Source organism: Vipera berus (assembly GCF_964194415.1).
Source record: "Vipera berus genome assembly, chromosome: 6".
Taxonomy (NCBI): Eukaryota; Metazoa; Chordata; class Lepidosauria; order Squamata; family Viperidae; genus Vipera; species Vipera berus.
In genome coordinates this window covers 49,861,950-49,886,529 of record NC_138208.1, presented here as the reverse complement: position 1 = coordinate 49,886,529, position 24,580 = coordinate 49,861,950, and the positions used below count along the sequence as shown (strand labels likewise).

General features: G+C 39.9%; 1 protein-coding gene across 1 annotated transcript in view; it reads left to right on the top strand.

Annotated features, from left to right (window-relative positions):
* PPFIA2 (PTPRF interacting protein alpha 2) overlaps positions 1-24,580 on the top strand; it is a gene marked incomplete at its 5' end in the record, with an annotated part of 253,304 nt that overhangs the window by 55,069 nt on the left and 173,655 nt on the right. The gene's annotated exons all lie outside the window — the stretch shown is intronic.

Below are 24,580 nucleotides of genomic sequence, written 5' to 3'. Positions count from 1 at the left end.
ACATTATAAAATACCAATTTGGGCAATACCTAAACATGCAATAGAAAATATAAGTGTGGGATTTAAACATGATGTGACTACATATAAAGAAATTCTTAGAATGGAAAGGAATGTATGGCAATTAAAGCCATTTAATATTTTAAAAGAAGAAAGAATAGTGCAGACTTGGTTTCAGTATGGGCAGTTACAAGCTAGATGGAAGGTAGATCAGAAAGTTGGTATTTTGACAACTGATGAAAATTTGGTTAAACAAATAAGAGATATGTTGTTTCTTAAATCCAGCATGTGATGTCAATATTTCAAGAGAATTTGGGATTAGGTTGACTAATGTTGAGAAATATCATCATGAGTTGTATCTAAAGAAACAAAGCTTTTTTCTGAATAATTTGAGAAAAGTTTCTCATAGAGTTCTGGCAACTAAAAGAAAAATCTAAACCAAATGGTGCTAATGAACAGTAGCATTTCTAGTGCTCACAAATTACAGAGGAAGGTTTGTGAACTTGCATTCAGTGCATGTTTTATTAAAAAACACCACAAGGACTTTATGTTAGGAAGTGATATAACATGATAAAATGATAATGAGTTAAAATCATTAAAATATCTTCTGCATGGAAAACGATGGTGATCATCCATCCAAGTGGCAAATAAATGTTCAAACTGGCATCTGATCAAGGCATATTTAAGGGATGAGTATATTCCAAGGCTACAATCCCAACAAATTAACCTTTCTAGCAAGACCACACTTTAAGCCTTGAACTTCCAGACTTGTCATTATCAATGTTATTTCGTATTGATTAGATAACTGATCTGTGCGCTGTGCCTCCTTTTCTGTGCTGTGGTGGCATCATGCCAGAAGAGGGCATTACTGGCTTGTTATCCACTGCAGAAAAGATTATGGTAGCTACTAGTTTAACCCAAGTGATGAAAGATCAGCAGGATGCTACTCCAAAGCTGTCAAAATTCTTTTCTGGATCCTTAGTCTGAATAATTTGTTTTCAGCAAAAAGCAATCTACTTATATTTTCCCAACTTACTTCCTTGTCTCCTTTTCTGCCTTTCAGATTTTTGATTGGCTGATTAACAAACTGCTTGCTGGCAGATTGATCATTAAAATCCATTAGATTGTTTTTTTTTTACCCCTTTCACATAATTCATTGATTTCAGAAATGTCTGTCCCAAATTTTGTAAGGATTAAAAACAAAGATAAAGGCACCAAGAAGGTATGTTCAAAATAAAGAGACTTAAGAAAAAAATTAAAGACACGTCTGTTTTCAATCCATCTGCAACTTGAAATCACCTTTTTTCTCACATTATACCTTAGAATAAGCTGAAAATGGATGAGGTGTGGAAATAAGTTTCATACCATTGGCCTTATCTGAGAAGAGGTCTGGCTTTCATGACCACCTCTGTAGCCCAGAGAGAGAGAGTTACTGTATTTTCTGGTGTATAAGATGACTTTTTAAACCATGAAAACCTTCTCAAAAGTCAGGGGTCATCTTATGCGCCTGGTGCTGAAACTTTAGGGACAGGGCTGGCTGGAAAACCTGGAGCGGATCTCCCATTTGGTCTGCACAGGGAAAGTGGGACCAATTGGAGAAGAAGCTGCAGTCTGTGATTTTTTACAGGCTGGGGTCTGGGCGTCTTTCCTTCTAAAGTTGAAGAGCAGCTGCAGTCTATCCCAACTTGAAAGGCAGGTGGGGAATGCAGCAGCCAGAGCAGCTGCTTAGCTCTAAGGACACATTTGACTCAGGAACTGGGCAAGCTGGCTGGAAAACCTGGAGCGGATCTCCCATTTGGTCTGCACAGGGAAAGCTTTAGAGTGAATTAGGAAAAGTTTAATCCACTTGCACTGTTTTATGTTTACATGTTTGATGACAAACAGCCTTATGTTTATAAGTGACAGTTTTCCTACTAAGTACCTGCATGTCATAAGCATTTGAATTAAAATTACCATATTAAAATCAAATCTGATGTTTTTTAATTTTTATTTGGTGTGCGTTGGAAGAGGGGTAGTCTTATACAGTGAGTATAGCCCAAACCCTATAATTTAACAGGAAATGTAGGGGGTCGCCCAGTCGTCTTATACGCCGGAAAATACGGTACCCTCTGGCTCTCTCTAGAGTCTAGAGCGACTCAGAATGGTTTCCAAGCAGGCCTCTTAAGATAAGTTGATCTGTTCTAGATGATCAAGATTGCTTAGAGGTGATGTAAAGGGCAAATATTTTTTTATTTGGGCTGAAAAGACTGGGACTCAGTGAAAGTAGTTTGAGAACTGAAATAATATCATTTGCATAACTTGCCATTTTAAGTAACTGGCTAATTACTAACAGCAGAAAATGTTATGCAAGTAGCGTAGTTTGATGATATTGTTTTGTTTCATTTCTTGTTATTAGACAAGATAAAAAAACTGTAATGTTTCTTTTTTTTCCTATGGACTCCTAATTTTATAATGGCAAACTATCTGAGTATACAAATGGTACAGAGAACACCAAGCACCCATCGAATGGTACATTCTTTAGAAATACCAGTTTGAACTATTTGAGCCTTTCCTTTCATGGAACTTAAATAGACCCAAAAATGAGGATCTGAATATTAATAAAAATAAATACAGAGGGATACATTATCTACAGATGAACAAATGCATATGCATTTGATTCATAAGAGTTATAGGATGGGGTTAAGAAGCCCTGATACAGCCTCATTTAGTGTTTGTATACTTTGTACAATTAAAGACTTGTAGTTATGTATTATGTATATACTGTACACTCACCAGGAATTGGGGCTATATCCAGTAGTGGAATTCAAATATGTGAACAATTGGTTCTCTGTGTGGATGCCACTTCTGGGCCTGGGCAACAAAAAATTAGCTACCGGTTCTGCCAAACTGGTGTGAACTGGCTGAATCTCACCACTGGCTATATCATTCCATGAATCCATCTCTGTACCCCTTGTACGTATTCTTATAGATGCCAAATAGCATACACATAATGGCTCATATGCCAATTATTTTGCCCTTAAACTATGACTGAGAAATATGTATGACTTAGTAATATCTGGATTTTAAGTTGAAGCTAAAAGAAATAGATATCATTTATATCATTCATTTCAAAGGAATGACAACTACTGTATGCTCTTCTATCTCACATTCTATAACTAGAAATAGAGAGAGCTGGAGAAAATCACTTAAAAGTTTTGGCTGAGAGTAAGCATCACTTTTTATTCCTGTCTGCAAGCATTCTGATGAAAGACTTCACTCTAGTAGAGAAAATGCATCTATAGATGTGTAGATTTCTATTTTTATTTCAGCCAACTAGTCTAAAGAAACAAATTCAACACAACACATTTACTGTAACAATCAAATGCAAGTTCAAGTTCTTTTCTTGACTACTGCATCAAATGTTTATGAGAAGCCTATAAGCACTATTTATACATTCCAAACAGTGCTTGTCCCATTTAGTTTTAAACCACTTCTTTGGCATTGATTGGCAGCTTATATGAAATAGAACATCTGGCAACCCTAAGAAAGGTAAGCAAGCATTGGTAACCCAGCTCCTCCAGTGTTTTTTTATTATGCTTTCTACTTAAAAAACATATGTCAGGCCACATTGAAAATATGGAAAAATACAAATTCAAGCTGTCCCCCAAAACTCTACATGGCTCTCAGTACAAGAGGCATTCTAAGATTATAGACCAGAAATACAAATGCAAATGGTTAATATACCATGAAATGCTAACATTTTGTCAAGGCTTATAATAAATAAAATCAAGGTAAGATTTGATGGAAGAGGAACATACTTGACAATGGTTTATTTATAGTTATCAGAAATATTTAAAGTGGATAAAAGAATTTATGGTACTGAACATTGTTAAAATGATTTTGAAATAGTTGTGTACACAACATGAATATGTGATTGCTAAAATATATAAACTTTTGTTGAAATTTAAAACAGAAGAACAAGTTATCTTCTATCAAATATAATAGCATCTAGCAATCAGACGGCTCTAGTAAATTATCAGTTTTATCTTATATTACCAGACTAATCCCTGTTTTAATTATTGGACCTTGTGCATAACTGTATTTGACTAACTCCCAACAACTGGTCGAGAACTGAGAACTGTTTATATGCTATCAGCAAGAGAAGATTACAGCATGAGAAAAAGGAAGAATGAATCCTGGCAAACAGATAGTGCTCAAACTGCCCAAGCAACCAAAAAAGATGATCTAATGGAATTTTTTAAAAAGGTGTCTGAAAACAAAAATATAAGTAATGACAGTACTAACATTTGCATTATTACTAAATAAAGCCCTGGGCATATATTGAATTGGACCTTACAAGAGGATAGTACAGAGGAGCGTACCACTTCTAAGAATAACAATTCTTTAGACATCTTAAATATGCTAATCCCACCACATCCTATCCACCCCCACCCCTGGGGCAGCTACATACTCAACTTTAATATTTACTCCAAAAAGCTTCCAGGAAAAGATTTCTAAAAATGAGACAACAGAATTTATGTCTAAGTAAAGCCTATTCACTGCATGGACCATATTATCAATTTTTGATTATTTAACAGAAAGAAAAGTAAAAGTGGAATGACTGAAAGAATCCTTTGATACATTAACTTGATGATCTTTTCACAAAAAAATAGATATGCCTTGCCAAAGCAAGAAGCCCTGTATCCAAGTTGCTATATACCAAAACAGAGAATTTATAACAGAACAGAGAGAAAAGAAATGATGGTTCACAATTGTATATAACCACTGCTTTGAACATAATCTTTATTCCCTCATTTTTCTCAGTTTTACCTCCTGAGTGGGAAATGAGTAGCATTTACAGTAACCACCTTAAAATTTGAGGCTATATAATTGCCTAGTTTTCTCCTCAATCTGCCTTCTACTTCCTCCTTTTGTTTTCTCTTATGACACAAACAGTTGCCCAGTCAATGGTGTTTCCATCAGCCCTTCGTTTCTGTTCCTCTTTTTCCCTATAATCCCAGCAGATAAAGAAGGATACTGTTATGTATCCTGGTGAAGAGAACACATACACACTTACATAGCAGTCACCACCAGGGGGCATTGAACTGTAACTGTTTTGGCGGGAACCCAGTTTTGGCGGGAAACAGAGGTTCAAACCGATTGGCCGGCTGCTCACCTGGCCAGGTATAAAAGGAGGGCAGGTAACCCCTATTCCCCCAGTACAGTCACTTCCACCGAATAAAGATCTGCCATGCTGTACTCATTGTCTCGGTGTCCTTCCTGCTCTCCAGAACCAACTACACAACAGATACCCAATGCTAATAGTGGACCTCCTCCCTTTTGTTACTGCCAGATTGCTTTTTTATCCTTTGTTTCCATACCCAAAGAAAAGAAATACAATAAGTGTCATTTCAGTTTTTCATTACATGCACAGAGATAACTGATAAGCAAGAGCCATTGTTTAGATCAGCAACTATCTCTGCATATGTGCAAATATATTTTAAATTGGCTGTAAATCCTTTATGTTTGAGATATCAGTTATCACTCTTATTATTACTATATGATTCAATAAACTTTGCATGTTTTCCAGTGTAGGAGACTGATTGCATTATTTCTCTCTGAATATAGTTACACTGTGTTTGAAAAATCAGTGCACTGAAATACTTTTGGATACAACTTTATGACTCAGAATTCAGCAACAGCTTTGGAAGTAGGTTAGTAAGCTAGAATCATTTATGCAAAAAGATGAAACTGCATCTGTTTAATAAAGCTTAATTTTGGCATCACTGAAAATAGGTATTTCACTTTACTTCTACCTTTTGTTGGACTTTTTTTTCATATTTTCCTGTCCCTGAGGATTTCCACACTGTCAGTCAAAGTTTAAGACTATTCACATTGAAACTACGAACTCCAGTTTTATGCCTGAAATTGGGAGAATATGAACAGTACTTCCTCCTGCTTAATTGAAATACATATTCAAGCTAGGTTTATGCTGAAATCTGCATTTTCAAGGGATTTTTTTCCCCTGCAAAAGGAGATTCAGATTTATTCTCAAGGCATTTGCCATTTTCGTATGAATAATTCTTGGTGGTGTTATTTTTGAATGCTATTGTTTTCTTTTATGTATGTATATTTTTACCACCTGTGAGGATTTTGAGCTGAATGATCTGCCCAGTCCTGAGTAAGCCTGTTTTTTTTATAATAAATTTATAATAAATGGATGTACAGAAATGTGAAATAAATAAATTCAAGAATTTATCCCAAGCATCATTGGGAGAATTGAATATGTCACACTATACAAGAAATCTGATTTTGTGAAAAACAATATGCACAATGTTTTTAATTTTACATATCTACCCACAACTCTTCTAAAAGCCTTGGATCTTTACATAGAGATCTACTGGGAGATATAATTATTTTGCTACTTATAGTCCTAAAGTAAACTTTCCCCCTTGCCACGAACAGATCGCATTAGTGATCCAGAGGGGGAATCACATTAGTGATCCAGAGCAATCTTGAATTTCATACCTCCAGAATGGAAGAATATTTCCTTGTTGAAGACCATACTGCAGGGAAAGCTTTGTTTGTCAGGATGCAAGATGTCAAATGAAGAGTAAGAATTTCCTTTACAATGAAAACTGATCACAACGAGCCATAATTAGATCGGTGTATATCTTCCGCCTTGGAAAATGAGAAAGAAGCTTAAAAGCTGTAGCTCAGTGTCTCCCAAAAAATTAAACTCCAGCATTTTTTTCTGAATCAGAAAAGGATTAAGCATATGAAGAAAATGAATGATGGAAATAATAATTAGAATAGAACTAGGTTAAACCTTAACAAATGCATGCTGAGATTTTTTTTCACAGTGCTCCAATTGTCATAAATTGTCATAACATCAAGGATATAAATAATCTAGATTAATTAACACTGTAAAAGGAGCATACTCAATCCTTTGGGTCAGTAAAGCCCTCTTATGAAGTGTAATCTCATCTTGTATTCAACATCTAAGTATCCTTTTTCTCTCCTTCTCCCCCACTCCTGATTTTCTTAAATTTAATGCCTTAAAACAAATAAAGCCATAGAAATAGGAGGTTGCGCTTTATTTTGTTTCCATAGGTAGAGTTGTGAGTTATTGCTTTATTCTGTGCAACAAATGCAAGTGGGTAATTAGACCTCATATGAAATTAAAAATTATTCAGCCCAAGTAGATTAGTAGTGAGTGCAGAGAATAATTTGGTATGGAAATAACAATATTGTGGAGAAAGAAAAGCTAACTCTGTTAAAAGCAATCAGAAGAAATCAGATTTATAATCATTGCATAAAAATATCTATATGGCTTGAACTTACATTAAAATAATAATTTAAAATACCGGTAACTGCAGTTTTTGTAAAAGGTTCTCACTGTTTGAATTATGTCAGACTGTACTGTTTTTCCATTATATATTAAGGTAAATTTTAGCATTTTTCCTTCAAAACCAAACATATTTATTACTAACTTTTCCCTTGCCTTTTATACATTTTTATTCTTACTGTAATTTTCTAATGTTTCTGACCTTTGAACTATCATTAAAAAGAAGTTTTGAAGAGATGTGTTTGAAAAAAGTCATTGCTTGCCCAAACTTTTTAATGTCTAGTTTGGGTGAAAATATTCTAAGGACATCATCACATACGATGATTTCCCTAGAAATCATGATGATGATGATGTCTTTTTAGATAATTTGGAGATAATTTTCCAAATGTATTTTCTGCTATTTGGAGGTGATCTCTGATGGGACGAATAAGCTCATTGGAAATTTAGGAGCTTTTTCTCATGTTAAATTGTTTCTAATAGGGGGATTAGTAAAGAGAACTGTGCTAGTTCTTTCATCTGTAACAATGGTGGGTACTGACTATAATAAGCTAAGAGAAAATTTTGTCTTCAAAAAATGTAAAATAAAAGTTTTCATCCTTTCACAGAAATGAATAATATGAGTGAGGGTTGGCTGGCTTTATGGTTTATGAATATTCAGCATTATACAGTACATAAAGTCAATGTGCAAAAGAAGCTTATGTAGGATTCTCTTATGAAGTATCTGCTTAGTGGCTCAGCTAATAGATCCATAATGCTACATAAGTTTGTTAGTAGGAACAGTAATTTAGATTTCTAGCATTATAGTGTTTTTGTTTGTGTGTTTTTAGTATTTTAGTAATTAGATTTATATTAGGTTCTGGTTCAAATTAGCAAGGCAATTTGCTTTTTAATTTTTGTGTGTCACGTAACTTATATTATTGAGATATAGATACAAAATTTTGGCTAGTGATTTGATTTTTGTGGGGCAGGCAACACATGGAGAAATATAGCTAGGGTCAACTTGACAGAGCTAAACAACTCTTGCCTCTTGAAGCTGCTGAGATCTGACAAAGAACCAAAAGAAAATTGTCACATTAGAGTAGGGGCAAAGTAATCCACACCATACCAACTCATCTGCAGATAGCAAATATAAGTCAGAGATATCACTTTACTTCACATTACTCTTGATGGTTGCTGCTTGCCCCTCCCAATCTCTTGATGCTACCCTGCCACATTTCCATCAATATGTGGACTTTGCAACCAGAGGGGAAAATACACTGGATCATGCTTATTCCAAAATCAAGAATGCTTTCAAAACTATCCCCTGCCCTCACTTGGGCTCCTTTGACTATCTCTCAGTGCTGCTTATTCCAGCATATAAACCTTTATTAGTCAGAGTGAAACCTACAGTAAAGCAGGTGAGGGTTTGGACAGAGGGAGCTATAGAAGCATTACAAGACTGCTTTGGGTGCACAGAATGGGGCATGTTTAAGGAAGCAGCTACTGATAACCAACATACAAATGTTGAGGAGTATACCACCACGGTGTCTGCATATATCCAAAAGTGCATAGATGATGTCTGTGTCCTGAAAAGCATTGTTGTGAGGGCGAATGATAAACCGTGGATGACTTATGAGGTCTGCAAGATGCTGAAAGCACAGAACGTGGCTTTTAAATCTGGCAACATGCTGGCACTTAGAACAGCCAGAGCAAATCTGAAAAGTGCCATAAAAGATGCAAAGCAAGCCCATTGCCAGAAAATTCAGAACTTTTTTCAAGATCCTACAAACACCAGGCAAATGTGGAAAGGAATCCAGACCATTACGGATTACAAGATGAATCCACCGAGATGCAAGGATGACACGGACTTCCTAAACAAACTGAATGCATTTTTTGGTAGATTTGAGACATCAAATAGCACTCCTGCTAGGAAAGCTGTGCCCCATCCTGATGTGTAAGTGCTAAGGTTTGATGTCACCTCTGTCCGGAAAACACTGAGGAAAGTTAACATTTGGAAAGCAGGAGGCCCAGATCCATGGACGTGTCCTTAGAAATTGTGCAGATGAGCTGGCTTGTGTTCTCATGGATATTTTCAATCTCTCATTGCAGCAGGCAGTGGTCCCATCGTGTTTTAAGATGGCCATCATCTTGCCAGTGCCAAAAAAGTCCACAATTACAGGCCTCAATGATTACCGTCCGGTTGCACTGACATCCACCATTATGAAATGCTTTGAGAAGCTGATAAAGGACTTTATTGTATCTAGCCTCCCGTCAGCATTTGACCCACTTCAGTTTGCCTACTGACCAAATCGCTCTACGGAGGATGCTATCTCTTCTGTTCTCCATCTGAGCTTGAAGCACTTAGAGGAAAGAAATACTCATGTGCATTTGTTGTTTGTTGACTTCAGTTCGGCATTTAACACAATCATTCCCCAGCATCTAGTAGACAAACTGGGACTTTTAGGCTTAAACACCCATTTGTGCAACTGGATTCTGGATTTTCTTACCAACAGGCCCCAATATGTGCAAGCTGGAACAAATACCTCTAATACCATTTCCCTGAGCACAGGTTCTCCTCAGGGCTGCATCCTAAGTCCGCTGCTGTTCACCCCTGTTGACCCATGACTGTTGTGCTAGGTTTGCCACCAACCATATTGTAAACCATATCATATAGTGGCTGTGACTGGGGGGCTTTCGCCCAGGTTCGCCTGGTGCGCCAGTTGCGGCCCTATCTAGGCCGGGATGACTTATGCACGGTCACTCACGCGCTCGTGACCTCTCGTCTAGACTACTGCAACGCTCTCTACATGGGGCTGCCCTTGAGGACCACCCGGAGGCTACAACTGGTACAGAATGCAGCCGCAAGAGTTGTGTTGGGAGTCTCCCGATACTCCCACGTTACACCTCTGCTCCGTGAGCTGCATTGGTTACCAGTTGTCTTCCGGGTGAGATTCAAGGTACTAGTAATGGTGTTTAAGGCCCTACATGGCAGGGGTCCGGAGTACCTCAGGGAACACCTGCTGCCGGCATCAACTTCCCTGCGCCCTGTGCGTTCCCACAGAGAGGGACTCCTCAGGGTGCCACTGATCAGAGAATGTTGATTGGTGGCCCCCAGGGGGAGATCCTTCTCTGTGGGCGCTCCGGAGCTATGGAATCAGTTACCAGTGGAGCTCCGGATGGCGCCCGATCTTTGCTCCTTTCGCCACGATCTGAAAACATTTCTATTCGAACAAGCCGGCCTGGCCTGATGGGGGATTGCTGGGGTTTTTTTTATTGCTGTATTTTGGGGTTTTTTTATAAACGTATTGTATTAATTGTTTTTAATGGGCAACTATTTAATCTTTTTTTAATATTTGTAACTTTGCATTTTATTCTTGCCCTGTTCACCGCCCTGAGTCCTTCGGGAGAAGGGCAGTATAGAAATATTAATAAACTAAACTAAACTAAACTAAAATTCACAGATGATACAACAGTAGTGGGCCTTATTCATGATGACAGTGTGGAAGCTTATCTCAAGGAGGTTGAGGGATTAGTGAACTGGAGTAAAGAAAACAGCCTAGTTTTAAATACTCGTAAAACCAAAGAAATCATTGCCGATTTCAGAAAAGGCAGGCACAGCCACACTTCTCTATGCATTAATGATTCACCTGTGAAGATGGTTACCAGCATCAAATTCCTGGGTGTGCAGCTAACAAGACCAACAAGCTTGGTCGCTGAACAGTGAGAAACTGGTGAAGCAGGCACAGCAGTGCCTGCACTTTCTGTGTCACATGAGAAAAGCTCATCTTCCTTCCCCTGTTCTGACCACTTTCTACAGGGGGACAATTGAGAGCATCCTGTCATACAGCATCACAGTCTGGTTTGGAAGCATCACTGCTTCAGATAGGAAGGCGGTGCAGAGAGTGGTGAGGATGGCTGAAAAGATCATTGGCAGTTCCCTCCCTCCCATCTTGGACATAGCACAGAAGCGTTGTTTGAACAGGGTCCGTAAGATTATCTGAGACACTACTCATCCTCTTCACAAACTGTTTTTCTTGTTACCTTCTGGGAGGAGGCTTCGTGGTATCCGTAGCAGAACATCCAGATTCAACCATAGTTTCATTCCATACAGCATTAACCTTGTGAACTCTCAGGCTTCCTCCTTCTGTTATATATTCAAGTTGGACAGTATTTAATGTTTTATTGTTATATATATGTAGGGGTGTGGGTCTATACATATGTTGTATATAGTATGTTTTGGGGGGGTGTCATGTATGTGTCTCACTTTAAGAGTGGGCAACTAAATTTCATTTTTGATGTGCGCCTTTGTGCCCACAGTAAAAAATGACAATAAGGATTATCTTATCTTATGTTGTTGGATGTCCAAATCCAATGTCAACAGATTCTTCAGCCTCTCAGGAATTATACAGATTGACATCTGATCCAGGACCAGGCTGACTTCAAATGACTTGCTTTATGTTTTAATTGTATTACTAAAAACTGTCATTTTATTTCATTTTTTTAAGATAGTTTTGAGAACATAATCAAATATTTTTAGATGTATATTTCCAATGAAGAAGTTTGAGAAAATTTCCGTAATAAGCACATTATAAAAATATACAAGATAGAATTATTTCAATTATATGTAGGATGGATTGATGCCACTTTTATTCATTAGTGGGTTAAAACTGGAATGGATGATTTTCTGTTTCTATCTGCTTTGCTTTTCATAGAAGCCACAATCTGTTCATTAGAGCCAGGTATAAAAATATCATGCTACCAGAATATAAGCATTCTGAAGTCAACCTTGTGCACTATTTTTTATTAGCCAGACCGAACACGCCCATTCTTCACTCAGTTTTTAAAAACACCATTGATGTAGGGAGGATCTATATTGTTATTATTAAACAGGTGGGAAAGAGAAAAACATCTGAATATTTTGCAAACCACGCCTGATTCATCAATAGATTTCAATCTACACCTTTGCTAATAGATTAGTTAATTCAGATAATTCTAGTCTTTTTTTGTAGAGTTGCCCCTTCTTTTCATTTACATTTTGTGTTTGACATCAGAGAGCATTTGAGAGAAGATTGTGTTCATCTTGATCTCATGAGCCACTGTGTGGCTTTCTCCTTTCTGGGCATCTGGGAATTACACAACTTTAATTCTTGAGCAAAAAATAGAATGAAGTTTACTTTGGTACAGTTTCTCATTCTGTAAGAATTGAAATTATATTCCCCAAAATTGTTGTGTGGGGGGAGAAATCTGAGGCAGATATATAGATTAGACCTTATTATAGAAGTTCAGAGTTGTGTTTGATTGGAGAGAAGTATGACAAAAGTTGAGTCCAGAGCACATCTAGCTTCTATAAACCTTTGGTTAAAGCTCACCTTCCCCCCCCCCAAGATTTAGCACCATTGATCCTTCAGGACAGTTGGATCATGGCTGTTGAATCTAATCTTTCAAATTTAGTCTGTTTTTCCTCCACAATTTTGAAAATGGGTTATGATCAGATGAAACAACTCTGAAGCAAAGGGTGAAGCAAACGGACAGGCAAGCAGACATAGGGAAGCTTCCAACCTTGCTGTCATCATTACACAGCAGATATATTGTCACTGCTGCCAATTACCTTACACATCTAGCCGTCACAAAGCTTTCTTTCTTGCCCAATGCCACACTCTCCCCTCAGTAGTATTGGATAAAAATATTTAAAAATTCCATTGGGTGAACGGCTTTGTGCCTATGATTCTGGAGAGGTTGAAACTATAAAATGCAACCTTCTTTATTGTTCCCTTTATGGAGACATCCGAACTACATTTATGCTTCTTCTGATTAGTAGATATCCTGTTTGCCCAGATTCAGCCTATGCCTAGATGCTGCTCATACAAAGTACTCTTTATTATAGCTAGGCTTTATACAGCTGCAGAAAATATCAACTGAACTCTTAATGGGCCAATATCTCACAATGCATGCCCTGTAACTATAATTCATTTAAATTTTAGATATTGTCACTTTGCTGGTATTAATAGTTTTTGATACCTTTACTTTGTTGTAATTTTAAGTATCAATATAATTATATCATTATAATTTCATATAGGCTGTATCCTGGATCTCACTTATTAGAATAGAATAGAGCTGGAAGGGACCTTAGAGGTCTTCTAGTCCAGCCCCCCGCTTAAGCAGGAGAACCCACACCATCTCAGAAAGATGATTGTCCAGTCTCTTCTTAAAGATCTCCAGTGATGGGGCGCCCACAATTTCTGAGGGTAGGCTGTTCCACAGGTTGATTGTCCTCACTGTCAGGAAGTTTCTCCTTAGATCCAGGTTGCTTCTCTCCTTGATCAGTTTCCAACCATTGTTTCTTGTCCTTCCCTCTGGTGCTCTGATGAACAACCTGGCCCCTTCTGCCTTGTGGCAGCCCCTCAGATACCGAAACACTGCTATCATGTCTCCCCTATTTCTTCTCTTCTTTAGACTAGCCAAACCCAAGTCCTGCAGCTATTCTTTGTATGTTTTAGCCTCCAGGCCTTTGATCATCCTAGCTGCTCTTCTCTGATATTTTTCCAAACTCTCAACTTCTTTTTTGTGATATGGTGACCAGAATTGGCTGCAGTATTCCGAGTGTGGTCTTACTAGGGCTTTGTAAAGCGGTACTAGTATTTCGTGTGATCTTGATTCTGTGCCTCTGTTTATACAACCCAGGATTGTATTAGCTTTTTTGGCTACTGCTGCACACTGCTAGTTCATAGTCAAGTGATCGTTATTTTACAAATGTATTTGAATTCTGTCTTAAATTTTAATTATTATCTGTATTCATCCTTGGCCCAATGAATTGAATTGAGGTTTGGACCACATACTATAAAAAAGGGAAATGAAATTCATAATAGATGAGCTTTCCTTGGAGTTCATGAAGTGCTATTATGGATTCATGTTATGTGAAATTAGATAATTATTGTGTTTAGATTTCTTCAACAGTTTGATTAAGGGCCAAGAAACAAACATTGACTTAAAATGATTGAAACAAATATGTTTTTAATTCAAAACAACTTTTTGCCAATGAATGGTATGCTAAGACAAGACTGCAAAAAATAGGTAGGGCTAAAATGAAGACTAAATTAAATTTAATTAATTAAATGAAATTTACAATTATTTACTTTGTGTTTAATAATCCTCCAATTTGTCAGTTACTCCTGAGGACTGCATACATTGATCCCAAGTACAGAGTGCATACTCCTGGAAAAGATCCACATTTTTACCATGTTTCACATTAGAAACATTAAGGATTCTATAGCACCAAAGATGAATATTGGATCTGTAAACAATTGCTTGATCAAGAAATAAACTGGCTTTATTATAACATTCTGGAATAACATTTTGCTTTGTTTTGTTCTTTTATATTAAATCTACTATATAATTAGCCTGCATTATTGTTGAACGAGAATGTATTAATTACTGTTCTATTTTATTAATTAAAATTCATTTAATCAGTGCATATTTCAATCAAAAAATTTTAAAATAACTTTTAGATAAAATTTTTAGATTATAAAATAGCTCCCAAAGCAATGTAATTCAAGAAAAAAGAAGAGTACTCTATTAAGTATCACTTGATACTATAATGAAACATCTTTCTGCTTGTGTAATTATTAAATGCCAATATAATAACATAATACTGTATTTGGACTTTATCAATACCAAACACATACAGAAAAAGTAGCATACATTTCTTTAAACATATATACTATCTTGATGTAGTAATAATAAAATTCAATTGCCAATACCTTAGTTTATTATATCTCTTTGAACATACCTATATGCTAATTTCTGCCCTTTGCTAAATGTTGTACTACAATTTACAACTGCAAAAATTGAGTACAAACATATATGTTAGGGTCAATAGCTTGCAAATCCATGTGCAAAGAAAAGTGTACAAAATGCATACATTCACAAAAATGTATGCAATCTGAGTTCCTGGACATTTGTTCATTTTTTAAAATGAGATGGAATAAACCTTTTATATGGAAAAGGCTGAAATTGAATAAGTCAGTGGAATCTTCTAATTCCAGTAGAAATAGTACTGCAGAATGGAAACAACTCTGGAATAAATGAATGAAGTAGAATTGCCTCTGGAAAAAGACCTAAAGTAAAATAAAGCAATGAGTAGCAACCATGAAGGTTGGAATGCATAGAAAGCCTCCACCCCCCAATGAATCTGTGCTAATCCTAGAAACAGGTGTAAGGTGAAACATGAAACATATTCTTGGAATGCTAAACTATTAAACTAACAGCCTCTCCCACAGTCTGACAGTCTGACAGTCTGATTAGTCTACTCTACCTGTCTATCCTTTTCAAGTTGTAGACTTGTTGCCTAGGACAGCATTAAATGGGTTGTTAAAAGTAGTTTGTCATTCTCTATGCCCGTGTTTCTTAGCCTTGGCAAGTTTAAGGCATGTGAAGTTCAACAGGTAACCCTAAGTGTTAAGTATTCGGTTCTTGAAGGCATTAAGCGAGATGAAGTGTTCAAACAGCAACAAGTTTATTCAAAGTCAGAACAGAACAGAAGCAAGCTAATAGCTGCTGCGCAGCTATTTATATGGTTGGCCTCTAGGCGGTGACCAATAGGTTTAAAGTAGCAGTTTCCTGCCTCAAACCTCATTAACAGACTGGAGACAGCAAGTCTAGCTCAGCCCAGCAACCTTTACATAACACACACAGAAGTAGGTCAGCCATTAAGCAAACAGTCAGACATAAAGCAAATGAATTAACATATAAGGCCAATACATTACACCCCTTCCCCCTAGATAGCACAAACTCATTTGTTTTACATAATCTTGCAGATACGTGGGTAGCCTTTGTGACTGTTCAGAACATCTAGGGGTTACAGGGATCCCCTAGTCTACCTGCTTGCCTGCCAGGCTGGGTAGACCAGGGCTCTGAGGCTCAGTGGAGTCGCAGTGACTCAAGTCACTTTGGCTGGCCAGTTCCGGTCGGCCCAAACCAAAGTCCAATTGTGCAGTGAAGTCTGCAGGGCTGTCTCTCAGTTCAGTTTGTTTTTCCTGATCAGTGGAAACAGTTTCTGTGTTTGGAAGTGCTCTTCTACAGCCAACCCCCCATCATCATGAACAAGAGTTCTTTCAGAGCGTGCAAGCTGCTCTGTTGGGCCACGGTCCTGTGACCCTGTGTTTGTTCCTCTTGGGCATCCTGAGCCAGCGACTGATCTGCTAGCCACTGACTCAGCTGATCAATGTGCCGGTGAATGACACCCATCTTCTAGGACCACCTCATAGGAAAGTGGTCCTGACACCTTAACAACCCTTGCTGCCACCCATAAAGCCCCTTGCCTGTAATTCCAAGTCCAAACCCAGTCACCCACTTGTAAGCTTCTTGGTACCTTTGGCCGTGCAGTGTCTTGAGGTGACCTTGTTGGGGTGCAGCCTGTCCAGTTTGGTGATCAAACACCTGCCCCAACGAAGCTCGGCTGGACTTTTGCCCATGGCGGTGCAGGGTGTTGTGTGCTGGCCAAGTAGAAAATCAGCCAGCCTGTGGTGCCAATCCCCTGTGACAACTCATTTCAGGGATTCCTTTGTTGTGAAGACCATGCATTCCACTTGGCCGTTCGACAATGGGTGAAAGGGAGCTGACGTGGCGTGCCTCATGAGGTTTGCCCTGAGGACGGCCTGGAATTCTGAAGCGGTGAACTGGGCCCCATTACCAGAGACTAAGATGTCTAGAAGCCCATGTGTTGCAAATAGTTTCCTCAGCAGCTGGATGGTCCTAGCGGTAGTCATAGTGGACATTGGTACCACCTCTAACCATTTAGAGTGGCTGTCCCTGAAAGGGCCCAGCAAAATCAATGTGGATTCTTGACCACGGTGTGTGTGTTTCCTCCCATCGGTGGACAGGGGCCTGCAGCATCTCCGGTCTGGATTGTTGACACGTATAGCAACCGTGTACTTGGGCCTCGATAGTTTTATCTAGCCCTGGCCACCAGAGGTAGCTCCTCACCACTGCCTTCATCTGGACTATTCCCGGATGGCCTTTGTGCAGAGACTGAAGAACCCTGGGCTGTAATGAGCTGGGGACTATGATTCTACTTCCCCAAAGAATGCACCCTTTATGAGCTGAAAGCTCATCTTTTCTCATAAAAAACTTTGAAATTCTGGTCCTGGACATTTTTCCACCCATCCTGTGTGAACCCAGGTTAGTACGCGGCTAAGTGTTTTGCCGGCTGCTGTCTCAGCAGCTACGTCTCCAGCATGGAGAGGAGACTCTGGCAAATCCTGTATGGCTAAAATGCGTGCAGCCGGAGCTGGATCTGGCTCCACGTGTGGCAAGGGCAATCTGCTAAGGCCATCTGCATGGCCCATTTCTTTGACCGGTTTGTGAATCAGCCTGTAGCTGTAGGCTGAAAGGAATATAGACCACCTCAACATTCGAGGAGACAGAATCTGAGGTGTCTGTCTGTTTGTAGTGAACAACCCTAGGAGTGGCTTATGGTCTGTGAAGACCGTGAATTGGTGGCCATGCAAATAGTCATGGAACTTTTTAACCCCCGCCACAATGGCCAAGGCCTCCTTGTCAATCTGCGTGTAATTGCGCTCAGCAGAAGACAGGGTCCTTGAATAATAAGCGATGGAAGACTGTTTCCCATCAGAGGACAAATGGCTCAACACCGCTCCAACCCCATATGGGGAGGCATCACACGCGATGCAAACTGGCAGCTTTTCGTTAAAATGCGTGAGCACCGAGTTCGAGGACAGCAGTGATTTGACTGCCTGGAAACGTCTTTCATGGACATTGGTCCACTGCCACTGAGTGTTTTTGTCTAAGAGCTGGTGTAATGGCTTTTCCACTGTGGCCTTATTGAGGAGGAATGCATGGTAAAAATTAAAAAGGCCCGAGAAGGCAAGAAGCTCCCCTTTGGGCCCAGGGCTTGGTGCCTGCTGAATCGCTTTCAGCTTTGAATCCACAGGATGGATGCCCCTGCATCAATGCAGAATGCCAGGAACTCAGTCGACTGTACCCCAATCATGCATTTCTCCTTTTTTAGTTTAAGTCCCGCTACGTGGAACTGCTGAAGGATGGCTCTAAGCCGTTTCACCAGGACTTCTGTAGACTCCCCGGCAATGAGCACATCATCGAAGTAGGGACAGACCCCTGGAATACCCTTGAGTGTACGCTCCATCACTCCCTGGAAAATCCTTGGGGCTACACTCACCCCAAACTGTAGGCGCTTGACTTTGAAGGCCCTCCTATGTGTAACAATGGTTTGGGCAGCTGCCATGGCCTTGTCCGCCGGCAGCTGTTGATAGGCCTGAGTTAAATCTAATTTAGCGAATGTGCAGCCTCCCTGCAAAGACACCAAAATATGGCTGACAACTGGCACTGAGTATGTGTGCTGTTGAAGTGCCCGGTTAATGGTGCACTTATAGTCAGCACATATGCGTACTTCTCCATTAGCCTTGAGTGGCATTACAATGGGAGTCTCCCACACCCCACTGTCTATGGGCTGCAATACCCCCTGACTGACCAGCTTGTCCAGCTCTGCATTGATTTTGGGCTTTAACGCAAAAGGCATTCGAGGCTTGACCCGGATTGGCGTTACCAGGAGCTCAAGCTTGAAGGCTATCGGAGGGCTCCTGTATTCTCCCAGGCTTGGACTGAAAACATCCGCGAACTCTTGGCAGTCTGAAGACAAGTTTGCCGCCTGTGTCCGGTGAATGCCGGTTATTTGGATACCTAGTGCATCAAACCAATCGAGCCCTATGAAGATCGTGTGTTGGCCTTCTACCACAATAACATCTAGAGGATCTGTAAACTCCTTGAATTTCACCACAATTGTAGCTTTGCCTTTGACTGCCACTCGGGAGTTCTGGAAGTCTGTTAGCAAAATGTCGAAGTTTTACCCATCTGTTGCTGTGGTTGCAAATGTGCTGGAAGGTTCCAATAGAGATGATGGACACAGCTGAGCCTGTGTCCAGTTCCATTTTACATGGAACTCCCTGAAGCTCAACTTGTAGTTACAGCTTCTGCTTAAGGGGTCGATGGGCACCAGTGTGGAATACGTTCCTACGGCTGGAGCAGAACCTTACTCGGTGTTGCCCCGGGGCCCCGGTACCTCTCCTTAATGAGTCTTCCTGCTGACGGTCCCTCTGGTGACCTCGGAAGACGACAGCGATGTGGCCTGGTTTTCCACATGCCCGGCACGTTGCTGTTCGGAATCAGCATTCCACCCATTGATGGTGGCCTCTGCAGCCCATGCACCTAGGGAATGGAACTGCCTTGTCAGATGGCATCAGTCCCTTCTTCTGGTGCCTCTGTAGCTTGTCGACTTTGTAGTTGAGTTGGTATCTTCCATCTGCTCGGCGTCCTCATGGTGGATGGCTTCAGAGTTTGGTGCGCTTTTGGAAGGGCCGCATCACCTTAGTGGCCCCTCTGGTGGCTTCGTCCACCATGACCTCCTTCAAGCCCTCTTGTAACGAGAGAGTCTTCTTAGCAAAAAGTTTTTGTTGGAGCTCTTGATTCCTGAGTCCACAGATTAAGCAGTCTCTTAGTCTCTCTTCCAAATCAGTGAAATTACATAATCGAGATGCGTGCCGAAGCGCTGCAATGAATTCCGTTGCTGACTCACCAGGTTGTTGTTCGTGTTGCTCGAAGGCATGCCTCCACACTAGCACAGATAACTTCAGCTCGAAGTGGTCTCAGAGCTTTTTCTTCAAGTCTGTGTAGGTGACGGACTCAAGCGGCGCCGGAGCAACCAAGTTCTCGGCGATATCAAAGGAGGGTCTACACAGACAGAGGAGGGTTGCAGACTTCAGCCCATCTTTGCCAACTTGGTTGGTGCAGAGGTAGTTTTCTATGCAGAAAATGTAGGATGCCCACCTCTCCGGGTGTGTCATGTCAAATTCTTCAAGCTTCCCAACTTTCGCCATTGTGAGTAGTCTTCGATGCTTGTTTCTCATGTTGCCTTGTGTTGCTGGCTTCTGTGTAGGCCCTAGGATGGATCCTTAGGGCGTGGTGGTCTCCAGCGTGGCTTGCTAGGCAGACCGAGGGGGGGGGGAACGTAGTTCCTGCCAGGCTCTGCGCTGGCCTCACTCCCTAGTGACTTCAGGCTCTTACGATGAAACAGCAGATCCCACCTTCATCACCACAGTTAAGTATTCAGTTCTTGAAGGCATTAAGTGAGACAAAGTGTTCAAACAGCAACAAGTTTATTCAAAGTCAGAACAGAACAGAAGCAAGCTAATAGCTGCTGTGCAGCTATTTATATGGTTGGCCTCTAGGTGGCGACCAATAGGTTTAAAGTAGTAGTTTCCTGCCTCAAACCTCATTAACAGACTGGAGACAGCAAGTGTAGCTCAGCCCAGCAACCGTTACATAACACACCGAGAAGTAGGTCAGCCATTAAACAAACAGACATAAAGCAAGTGAATTAACATATAAGGCCAATACATTACACTAAGGATCACCTTTTTCCAAGTTTCCGTACCCATTCATTGCGATCTAGCAGATTGGCAATGCTGCAGATCTTGTCAGCCAAAGAGTGTTGGCTGGCAGGAACTAGAAGACGGGCCTTTTCAGCAGTAGTCCTTGCTCAGTGGAATTTCCTCCCCCTCAGAGATTACAGTGGCCCCAAACCTGTTAGCCTTTCATATAGCTCTAAAAACCTGGCTGTGTAGCAGAGCCTAGGGTACTGAATGACCTGAGGGCTGTACTGGCTTTATTGTTAATTGACCAATTATATATATTTAATTGTAAGTTGCCCAGAGTCATTGATTGAGATGGGTAGGTATAAAAATTGAATATATAAGTAAACTCCCTGATTCCCCCAACCAGCATCCTGGCTGAGAAATTCTGAGGACTGAAGTCCGTATATCTTAAACTTGTCAAGGCTGAAAAACACTGTTCTATGTTCAGAGCTTTTGGTGATAGGCTATGTTTGCCTTTTAATGAAGAGATGGCCAACTATTCCTTCAGCTTTCCAGGCAATGTGAAAATATTTGAAGATATTTTGTTGAGTCAACACTGGGATAGAAAGATTACAACCTAAATTTTTATGGCTTTGCTAGTCAGGGTATTGTGTGACATTGTATGGTATGGTTAAACATATAGATATACCCAGACAATTTTGAAATGCCAATGAATGCAGCATGTGACTATTATAAAAATAATGTACATTCTATGTGTTTATGTAATGTGAAAGTCACTGAAAATGTTATCGCTACAAAGCAATACAATTTGTCACAGACTTTTCGGCTATTCAATTTCTTACCTTAAAATAAAGTATTTTAGTTTTTAAAAAATCCGGTTGAGACACAAAAAGGCTTCTGATAAAATCAACACAAGGACCTGATTAAATGGGCACAGATAATAACTATCATGACCACACCAGTGTGCTAAATATATGCCTTAGTACAGATGGGAGAGTGGGCTCTGTATGCCAGCTGTACGGGGGTGTATATAAAGCAGCCACAGTTCAGTTTAGCTCTTTAATTGTGCATACTTGTTTTCTAAGGAATAGTAACTCCTCTGTGTCATGCTTTAATAAATTGCCAGCTATACGAAACAGTTACTTCTGCACGAGATGTATTCTTGGTTAACAAAATGCAGTGATACTGCAAAGTAGCTTAAACTGGAATAAGATTAAAGCTATTTTGTGTCTGAATCTGCACTTATTAAAGAAATAATTAACGTGAGCTCAGTATGTGGCTCAGTATATTCAGTCCTGGTTTAAAATAATTATTAAGACAAATAGAGGGTTTAGTTATTTATGTTCAGTTAAATTCACTGGGTAGCACCATATGATCATATAACTAATTTTTCAGGAAAAAATGAGATAATTATAAAGGTAATATCATCACCCATTCCACTATCTTTGAAATAAGGATTTTTTTTAACAATTCAGTTTGGGACAGTTTATTTGATCAGACTATCTGTATATAAAATGATGAGAACACAAACAAAAAGTTAGAATACGTTTAATGCAAAGGAGAACTTAAAAATACCCTAAAAGTAATGCAACTAGTTGAAAGAGGCCATCAATCACTTTGGGTGAGGTGAGTCCAATATGATGCTAAGACTTACCACTCTATTGAGCCAAAATTGCAATGGTAGCCCTAAAATGAGAATCTGGATGGAATGAAAACAGCCCAGATTAAATCCTTGTACAAAAGAGATTTTAGTTATCCATAAACATCTAGATGATGATGGGTCCCATAGATGGCGATGGGGTTGTACACCCACAAAAAAAGAAAGGTGACTTGAGGATCTTTTTGGACTCCCAACTCCTGCTGAAGCAGCAGATGGAAACTGTCCATGGTGAGCCTTCTTTGTCACCATTCTGCTGTTGCTTTCCTAAGGAGTGTGACACAAGAGCACACAGCCAATAATATTTCAGAGTTGAGGTAGAAGCCCTAGATCAGTGGTGGAGAAACTATGGCACGCGTGCCAGAGGCAGCACTCGGAGCCCTCTCTGTGGGCACATGCACTGTCACCACAGCCCCCATCCTCACCATCAGCCCCCCAGGAGGAGAGTCACCCCCAGGTGCAGCCCACGTGAAGCAGTGCAGCCACGGACATGGTAGCCAGGCAGTGGGGACAAGAATCCACCCCATTGTGCGCAGATGATGCTGTGGGGCATGGGTGGAGGGCATGGCCACCATGGCACTGCTGGGCTTGCTGGGTGATCTGTGGCGGGGTGTGGAGGTGGTGCGTGGCCCAGCGGGCAGGGCAGAGCGGGGACGGGTGGGAGGGCGGTTTTTGAGCACTCAGTCTCTAAAAGGTTCACCATCACTGCCTTAGATTATTACTCAGCCAACATTACTGAAACTGGTTTGATTCTGTGACTCTTACCAATTTAGTGCTGAAATATGGCTGTTGAATGACAGGAACAACATTCTCTTCCCCTTGCCTTGTTATTCAAACAGAGCTTGAAATCTATGAATCAGCATTTATTGTCAATATAATATAATATAATATAATATAATATAATATAATATAATATAATATAATATAATATAATATAATATAATATAATATAATATAATATAATATAATATAATATAATATAATATATAATATAATATAATATAATATAATATAATATAATATAATATAATATAATATAATAATATTATATTATATTATATTATATTATATTATATTATATTATATTATATTATATTATATTATATTATATTATATTATATTATATTATATTATATTATGTTGTTGTTGTTGTTGTTAGCTGCGAAGTCGTGTCCGACCCATTGCGACCCTATGGACAACATTCCTCCAGGCCTTCCTGTCCTCTACCATCTTCTGGAGTCCATTTAAGCTCACGCCTACTGCTTCAGTGACTCCATCCAGCCACCTCATTCTCTGTCGTCCCCTTCTTCTATTGCCCTCAATCTTTCCCAGCATTAGGCTCTTCTCCAGTGAGTCCTTCCTTCTCATTAGGTGGCCAAAGTATTTGAGTTTCAATTTCAGGATCTGGCCTTCTAAAGAGCAGTCAGGATTGATCTCCTCTAGGACTGACCGGTTTGATCGCCTTGCAGTCCAAGGGACTCGCAGGAGTCTTCTCCAGCACCATAGTTCAAAGGCCTCAATTCTTTGGCGCTCAGCCTTTCTTATGGTCCAACTTTCACAGCCATACATTGCAACTGGGAAGACCATAGCCTTGACTATACGCACTTTTGTTGACAGGGTGATGTCCCTGCTTTTTAGTGTGCTGTCTAGATTTGCCATGGCTTTCCTCCCAAGGAGCAAGCGTCTTTTAATTTCTTGGCTACAGTCCCCATCTGCAGTGATCTTGGAGCCCAGGAAAATAAAATCTGTCACTACCTCCATTTCTTCCCCATCTATTTGCCAGGAATTGAGAGGGCCAGATGCCATGATCTTGGTTTTCTTAATGTTAAGTTTCAACCCAAGTTTTGCACTCTCCTTCTTCACCTGCAACAAGAGGCTCTTTAGTTCTTCTTCACTTTCTGCCATTAGAGTGGTATCATCTGCGTATCTTAGGTTGTTGATATTTCTTCCGGCAATCTTAATTCCAACTTTTGATTCATCTAGCCCTGCCTTTCTCATGATGTGCTCTGCATATAAGTTAAATAGGCAGGGTGACAGTATACAGCCTTGCCGGACTCCTTTCCCAATTTTGAACCAATCAGTGGTTCCGTGTCCAGTTCTCACTGTTGCTTCTTGACCCGCATATAGGTTTCTCAAGAGACAAATAAGATGGTCTGGTACTCCCATCTCTTTAAGAACTTGCCACAGTTTGTTATGATCCACACAATCAAAGGC